Below are 8,170 nucleotides of genomic sequence, written 5' to 3' on the forward strand. Positions count from 1 at the left end.
ATTTAGTCAAATTCGTCTTCTAAATAAATTTTTCACTAGAATTAAAATTAATAAGAAGACATACAAGTTGAGTGTGGCGGGAATTTGCGGCGGGTGTGGAATGAATACTTCGGAATTGTCGTATCACCTTTTCATGGAATGCCCTTCTCTATTAGAAGAGAGAAAAAAGTATATTTGTGCGAATGAGGAAGAGTCGATTGTTAAAACCGTTTTTATGAGTTTCTTAGAACAACCTCAACAAATCAACATGTTAAATCTGTATCAATATATAAAAGCTATGTGTGAAAAATTGGTTACAATATAAAATTTTTATAAACAAAATGTAAAATAGTATGTATAAAAAAAAAAAAACTGCGGCAACCTCTTTGTATTGACTCCGGTCATAAAACAAATAAATAATAATAATAGTTAATGATTTAAAAAAGTTAGAAAAACAAAACGAGCGTTGCGTATTTTGTGAATTGCGACGCGGCGTGGTAGTGTAACTGGAAGCCCGTTAATATATCGTTTACTGGAAGAAAACATTATAGACGCATGAGTCAATTTTTTCTTTAAAATTTACTTATGAAAATGCATATTTAATTAAAAATAATTTACATTATAAAATTATATATAACATATATACATTAAAATTATAAGAGACTTAAAGTAATTTTTTTTTGTTTTCTAGGCGTTTTATTAATTTTTTTTCTCTTTTGTCGAGTATTTTTTTGTTGTTTTATTTTTTCCTGTTTCTTAAGTTCCCCTTTTTTGTAGTAACCGTCTTCTTTGCTTTAATTTTTTCCTGTTTCTCGAGTTTCCCCTCTTTTGTAGTCACCGTGTTCTTAGCTTTAATTTTTTCCTGTTTTTCGAGTTTCCCTTTTTTTGTAGTCACCGTGTTCTTTGCTTTAACTTTTTCCTGTTTCTTGAGTTCTCTTTTTTTTGTAGTAACCGTGTTCTTTGCTTTAGTTTTTAATTATTTTTGTTTCATAGTTTCTTTTTTTTGCTTTTGATTCATTTCGTTTCGTTGTCATTTTTCCTTTTTTTAGTTACCTTTTCCTTTTTTTTAATGGCTTCTTTGAATTCGTTAATGACTTAGCTTTTTGTGACAGTGATTGCTTCTCGTTTTCCGCGTTTTGTGTAATGTCCTTTTTGCCCACTTTTTCAAAATGATTTTTAAAAAATTCTTGCTTATTTTTTGGGGGGTTGGAATAGTATATTTTAAATTAAAATATTTAATTTTTTCTCCATTTTGTTTAGCTCAACCAACAAATAGAAAAAAACTTTGATTAATAAGGAGGAGTTTGTTTGTATAACAAATTTTTTGCATTAATAATTTTTGAATTTATATTTTTATTACGATATTTTAAATAGTTTAAACGAGTTTTTATATGTTTTTTAATAAATTCAAGGGGATAATCATTATTAATTAAAATTTTATTGACTTTCATTAGATTGTCTTTGTGAAAAGAATGGTGTGATAATAGGGTAGCTCTGTCCACGAGATTATAAACTATATTTATTTTTTGTTGTGATGGATGACTTGAAAAGAAATTAATAAGTCTGCCAGAGGAAGATGGTTTTTGGTACCAATTATAAGTAATTTTATTATTTTTGTTAATTATAGAAATATCTAAATAGTTAATTAGATTGTTTACTTGGAGTTCATAAGTGAATTTTAATTTTGGATGATAAGAGTTAAATGTGTCGACTACTATATCAATGTGGTCTTTATGTATACACAATATAATTATAAATATAATTTAATTGCAAAAATTGTCCTGCGAATTATATTGGCGAATCAAAACGTGCTCTGAAAACACGTATTAACGAACACAAAAATAATAAAAACAACACCAAAACTGTAGTCAAAGCGCATCAATCTGAATTCAATCATGAATTTGACTGGGAAAATGCAAAAATTCTTGATCGTGAACCAAATTTCAATAAACGATGTTTTTCTGAAATGCTTCACATAAAAATTAACAAACATACAATTAATAAAAAAGAGGATATTTTATACCTAAATAAAATTTATTTTCCCTTAATAAGCAAATTAAATTCATGATTGATTTCTTTCTTCAAAATATTGTCACCTTGTCATCGCCACGTGCTGTTTACATCTAAGTTCATTGACTCCTCCAATTTATCTAGAGTTCTATTTTTCTGTAAAACGATTTTAGTCTTGACGAAACGCTCTCTAAAACTCGACGTGCCAGTTATTACTGCGCGAATTTAATATGTAACGTTTTTTTGTGATGTGGTAAATACCTTTTTTAAATTTATTACTTTTAAATTAATTTAATTTTTTTTAATTTTTATATTTTATTCTTTTCGTCTTTATTTGTGGTGTAAATTTATTGTTTATTTACTTAGGCCTAGCCTGATGATGATGACAAACCAAGTCATCGAAACGTCGCTATCTTTTTACTTATTTGACATCAATAAAAATATGACATAAAACCAATATGTCTATACTTTTACCTTCCACGGATCGAATTTCCTACTTACTTTCAATATAAAGGATAGTATTATTACAGTGGCTAAACCAAATATAAGTTCAGCAAAATCCTCTACAACTGTTAATACATCTTTAGCAAAAGATAATGTAACTGTTACAGCAAATTTATCAAATACGAATATTTCTGGTCGTCAAAAAACTGCAGCTTATCAAAGAACTCATCGCCAAAAAAACGGAATTCTGCACAGAATCAAAATTTCTCTGACAGTATTTCAGTCTCGCATATAGAAGAACATTTTGCTGGTGCGATGATCATTTCATGTGAGCATTGTAATGCTAAACATTTCCAAGCAGAAAGAGTATCTAATAAAAAAAATTCATTTCATGATTGTTGTAAACATGGCGTCATTCAAGTCATTCTTGAAGATCTACCTGCTCCTCCACTCATATTACAAAATTCATTTGATGGCACCCACGAATTATCTAGGCATTTTCTTCATAATATACGACCTTACAATAATTCATTTGGTATTGCTTCTTTCAACGCTAACTTAGTTAATTTTAACAATTGACGACCAGGACCATATTGTTTTAAAATACATGGTCAGGTTTATTATCAAATGAATACATCTTTGTATGCAGAAAGAAACGAGACGCATGCTTATTCCCGAAATCTTTTTTGACCAAATAGTTATTTGATATAAAACTACTTAACTTAAAATTCACATAATATGCACATTATTTGACATAAATTTCATAGCACACAAAAACTATTTAACATAAATATCATTTGTCATAGAATTCATTAAACAGAAATATTATGTTACATAAAACTTAGATAACTTAATTCCCATCTGACATAAAAATTATGTAACATAAATTTCTATTGACATAAAAAACATTTAACATAAATTTCTTTTAATATAAAACTCATTTAAAGTAAATTTTATTTGTTATAAAATTCATTTGACATCAATTTCATTTGGCATAAATGTCATTTAACGTAACTCTCAATTGACATAAATATCATTAGACATAAAATTAGTTTGACATAAATTTCATTTGACGTGAATATCATTTAACATAATTATTATTTAACGTAAAATTAAATTTATATAAATTTCATTTAGCATAAATGCCATTTAACATAATTCTCATTTGACATAAAATTTACTTGACATAAATTTCATTTGGTGTAAATCCCATTTAACATAATTTTGATTTGACATAAAGTTAATTTGATATAAAAAACATTTAACACAATTCTCATTTGTCATAAAAGTCATTTAACAAAATTCTCATTTGACATAAAAATCATTTCACACAAATTACATTTTACATAAAAATATCGGTGCCAATATTTAAAAGTAACCAATTAGATATTATCAACAACATTGTGATTCGCCAATTTTGAAATTCGCGCCTATATTTCTAGGTCAAATGATCTTTATGTAAAATGAAATCTATGACACCTGAATGTTATGTCAAATGAGAATTATGTGTAATGACTTAACCGTCAAATGAAATTGATATCAAGTGAACTTTATGTCAAATTAATATTATGTCTAATGGGATTTATACTAAATGAAATTTATGTCAAGTATATTTTATGTCAAATGAGAATTATGTTAAATGATATTTATGTATGTCAAATGAGAATTACGTTAAATGACATTTGTGCCGAATGAAATTGATGTCAAATGAAATTTATAAGAAATAAAATTTACTTTAAATGAGTTTTATGTCAAAAGAAATTTATGTTAAATGATTTTTATGTCAATAGAAATTTATCTTACATAATTTTTATGTCAAATGGGAATTAAGTTATCTGAGTTTTATGTAACATAATATTTCTGTTTAATGAATTCTATGACAAATGATATTTATGTTAAATGGTTTTTGTGTGCAATGAAATTTATATCAAATAATGTGCATATTATGTGAATTTTAAGTTAAGTAGTTTTATATCAAATAACTATTTGGTTAAAAAAGATTTCGGGAATAAGCATGCGTCTCGTTTCTTTCTGCATACAAAGATGTATTCATTTAATAATAAACCTGACCATGTATTTCAAATCAATATGGTCCTGGTCGTCAATTGTTAAAATTAACTAAGTTAGCGTTGAAAGAAGGAAAACCAAATGAATTATTGTAAGGTCGTATATTATGAAGAAAATGCCCAGATAATTCGTGGGTGCCATCAAATCAATTTTGTAATATGAGTGGAGGACAGTTATTTAACCTTCATTTGGACAGTTATTTATTGTTGATCAAAACGAAGCTTCCGAAATGATGGAATAGATACAGCCCTTCGGGATTGTAACCTATTTGCACAGTCCTACCGTATGATGCATGAAGAAATTAAAAAAACAATGACTGAAAATAATGCATAAATTGAGCCTGAGATGCAATTATTATTTTCATTAAAGCCTGGAATGGATAGTAGACGTTATAATTTACAAAGTGTGAATGAAGTTGCAGCAATTTTTACTACAACTGCTGATGGTGATCTTGATTATCATACTCATAAAAATTTCTTTTTCAATTTTTCTTTAAAACATTTATTATATTTGCGCCATTATTCTCATTGTAAGTACTTTTGTTTAAAAAAATTAAAATATTAAAAAAAGGAATGCGCAAGAGAAAAAACGCGCGCGCGATCGTTCTCGTTTTAGTAAAAAATAGAAATTATTAATTAATTTTTTAACAAAATCTCAAGTATTTTTTTTAAAGAATTAAAAAATTTTCGAAAATTTTATTTTTTAATCATATACTTATTGATCGTCACACAGTGGTCGGAGAGACCCTATTTTATGCGAAAAATTAGAAAGACTGCACCGATTGCAACGAAACTTTAGGATATTCTTAATTTCGTCATACTAAATAAGAATAGGGGAGGATGGGGCAAGGATAGTTAAGGGGCAAGGATAGTTAGTTGCTGTTATGCTTAGACGGCTTGCTCAAAAATCGCGTAATTCATAGTATATTCGCGTTTTAACACCAAAAGATGATTGTAAAAATTGCAAGTCAATCTGTCGCCATTTGCGAAGTTGGGAGATTATTTTTGAAAAAAGTCTGTTTTGCTAAAATGTCAACGTAATGTTTATCATATTGTTTTCTACATTAGAATTTCAGAATATTTTTTACGTAAAATGTTTTACGGAGTTGAATTTCCTGCTGAACACGAATATCGTATTTATTTTCAAATTAATTCACGTCGTTCCTTAAAATTTAGAAAAAACTGAAATATGGACTCATGGGGCAAGGATAGTTAGAGATAATACGGCACGGTAAAAGCGTGTTAATACCATTGAAAATTTTATAATTATAAAGTGTTGCGAAAAAAGTGCTTTAAATATCGCAAGGAAGAATTACGCAGTTAATTACAGGTAAATATAATTTCTGAGTATAATATATGGGTTACACTTTTCCCTTTTTAAAAATAGGAAATGTTTTTAAATTTATACCACAATCATAATAAATTTTTATTATAATTGTAAAAAAATAGTTAATAATATAATTATTATTTAATTAATAACTAAAATTAAATTAAAATTACTTATTTGTCTGTTGGGTTGCTGCAAGTGATTGATAAAATGAGATTTAGGTTAACAATAATAATGACATTTAAAATACACGTGGGATTTTTAAAATTATTTTAATTTACTAATGAGAAGAAATTTAACAACTCTCAACTATTATTCAAAGGTTTATAATATAATAAACAATTTCATGTAAGAATTAAGTTTTGACATTTCGGAGAGTAGAGAAATATTTGAATCCCTAAAAAGAATTTTATTATTTACAAAAATTATTGAATAGGAATAGAAACATAGAAGCTGCACTGTAACGGGAGCGTCAAAACCATGAAATATGGACTATATGGTACGACTTGGAATGTGAATCGAGAAAACATCTTTCCCAGAATTGACGGATTTAATAACAGCCGTGGAGAAGACAGGTGTCGGTGCTATGGAAATTGTCGCTACGGATATAAAATTGTGAAAAATTGCTCGTTGACTTAGTTTTCATGCAGTTGGATTTGAAATTAGATGATTTCATCAAAGTTTACAACCATTTCATCAAATTGTTGAGTATTTTTTTATATTTTAAAATTTATGTTTGTCCAAAAGTAGTCTTTTTGTATTTTATTTGTCTTTATTTTATTTAAATATTCGTTTTTTATTTTTATTTAAATAATTAAAAATTTTTCTACTTTAGTGTTATGCAAAGCTGCCAAAAAAATGCGTTGTCATTGGTCTTCAATTAGCGGGTGAAGAACATAATACACTGAAACAATTGGAATGAGATCACGGCGAAACGATTATTTGAGAAGAATTTTTTCCTTGAAATCGCATATAACATTTAAAAATGCCACAAAGAACAACTGTTAATCGTTATGTTGCCTACAGCGATAATGACGATAAAATGTCAATTTCCAATTGTCCTCAAACACAAACTCGAAAGAAGAGAAGAGATAGTGGTGACAATGCAAATCTAATATCACAACGTCAAATATCTCAAGAAAGAAGAAAATCAGAAAAAATTCAATTATAGACTAATTAAATAATTAAATATGATTATTTATTGTTTTCAAAACTTTAATAAAATATTTTCAGTACAATTTTAATTGAATTCCACGAAAAGTATAATTATTTTGAAGAAGTTTAAGAAAATTCTTTTCAGAAAATCAATTACTTGGAAAAATTTAAATAAGATTCTTTGCAAAATTTTAATTATTATGAACATTTTTGATTACATTTTTTATGACAATTTAAATATTTTTAATATAATTTTAATATAAAAAAAACTTGGAAAAATACAGTTATTTTTGAAAATTTTAATTAATTTTTAGTAAAGTTTCAATTATTATCATAATCTACTCAATTAATAATTAGTTTTTAGAAATTTATATAAATTCTTTTATAAGAATTCAATTATTTCAAATTCAAAATTATAAACGAAAAAATCTCCTTTTTTGCATAGAAAAAGATAATAATTAAGAATAAAATTTTTTAAAAATATTTGTTCAGGTTTAACAGTGTCAGAAATGCAAAAAAATAAACTACTGAAAGCTAGAGTTGTTTATGCTAGCGCAAAGGGAGCATCAAAATCACGAAGTATGGCCTGTGAGGTACGACTTGGAATGTGGTTGGAGTTTCACAGATTTTATAATAACGAGAACGATCGCGCGCTGACGCGCGCGCGTTTTTTCTCTTGCATTTTTATTCTTTAAATTACAGTCTTTTGTTTGTTAAGGTATCAATTTGAGTGACAGTTTCTGATAATAGGAATTTTTAAATATTATTCAATTTAATAAAATAATAGCCTATGTTGTGCGTAAAACAGTTTTTTATACCTTTACAATTCTAGTTCTGTTTTTATTTGTTTCTAAATGTATCATTTCTAAAGTTTATGGTTTTGATAAAAAAAAACACTTTTCTTTGCTCAAAGAAAAGCGTATATTTCAAGAATGGCACATTTTATAAAAAGTTTTGTACGATGAAGTTATAGAAAACCTTTTTATAATCAAAGTAATCTATTTGTTAATTAAATTTTGTAACATTTAAAATCTTCCATAGTAAATTTATATTTTAAAAAATAGTGATGAAAGAAAAACGTTACTAAATAAACAATTTTTAACTATTTTTCACTTAGCTAGCAAAAAAACATCTCTACTGTCAAAGAAAGCCATAAACAGAGGATATTAAATTAAAAATTTACTTTTGT

At 26.5% G+C, this 8,170-nt stretch overlaps 1 long non-coding RNA gene across 1 annotated transcript; it reads left to right on the forward strand.

Moving 5' to 3' along the window:
• Positions 1-5,643: 5,643 nt before the first annotated feature.
• On the forward strand, positions 5,644-6,966 carry LOC122503126. The gene is made up of 3 exons (XR_006301710.1): positions 5,644-5,829; positions 6,263-6,529; positions 6,662-6,966. It is a non-coding gene; the product is annotated as an uncharacterized LOC122503126 (long non-coding RNA).
• Positions 6,967-8,170: the final 1,204 nt, after the last annotated feature.

The sequence above is a fragment of the Leptopilina heterotoma genome, unplaced genomic scaffold (genome assembly GCF_015476425.1).
Source record: "Leptopilina heterotoma isolate Lh14 unplaced genomic scaffold, ASM1547642v1 Lhet_245, whole genome shotgun sequence".
NCBI lineage: Eukaryota > Metazoa > Arthropoda > Insecta > Hymenoptera > Figitidae > Leptopilina > Leptopilina heterotoma.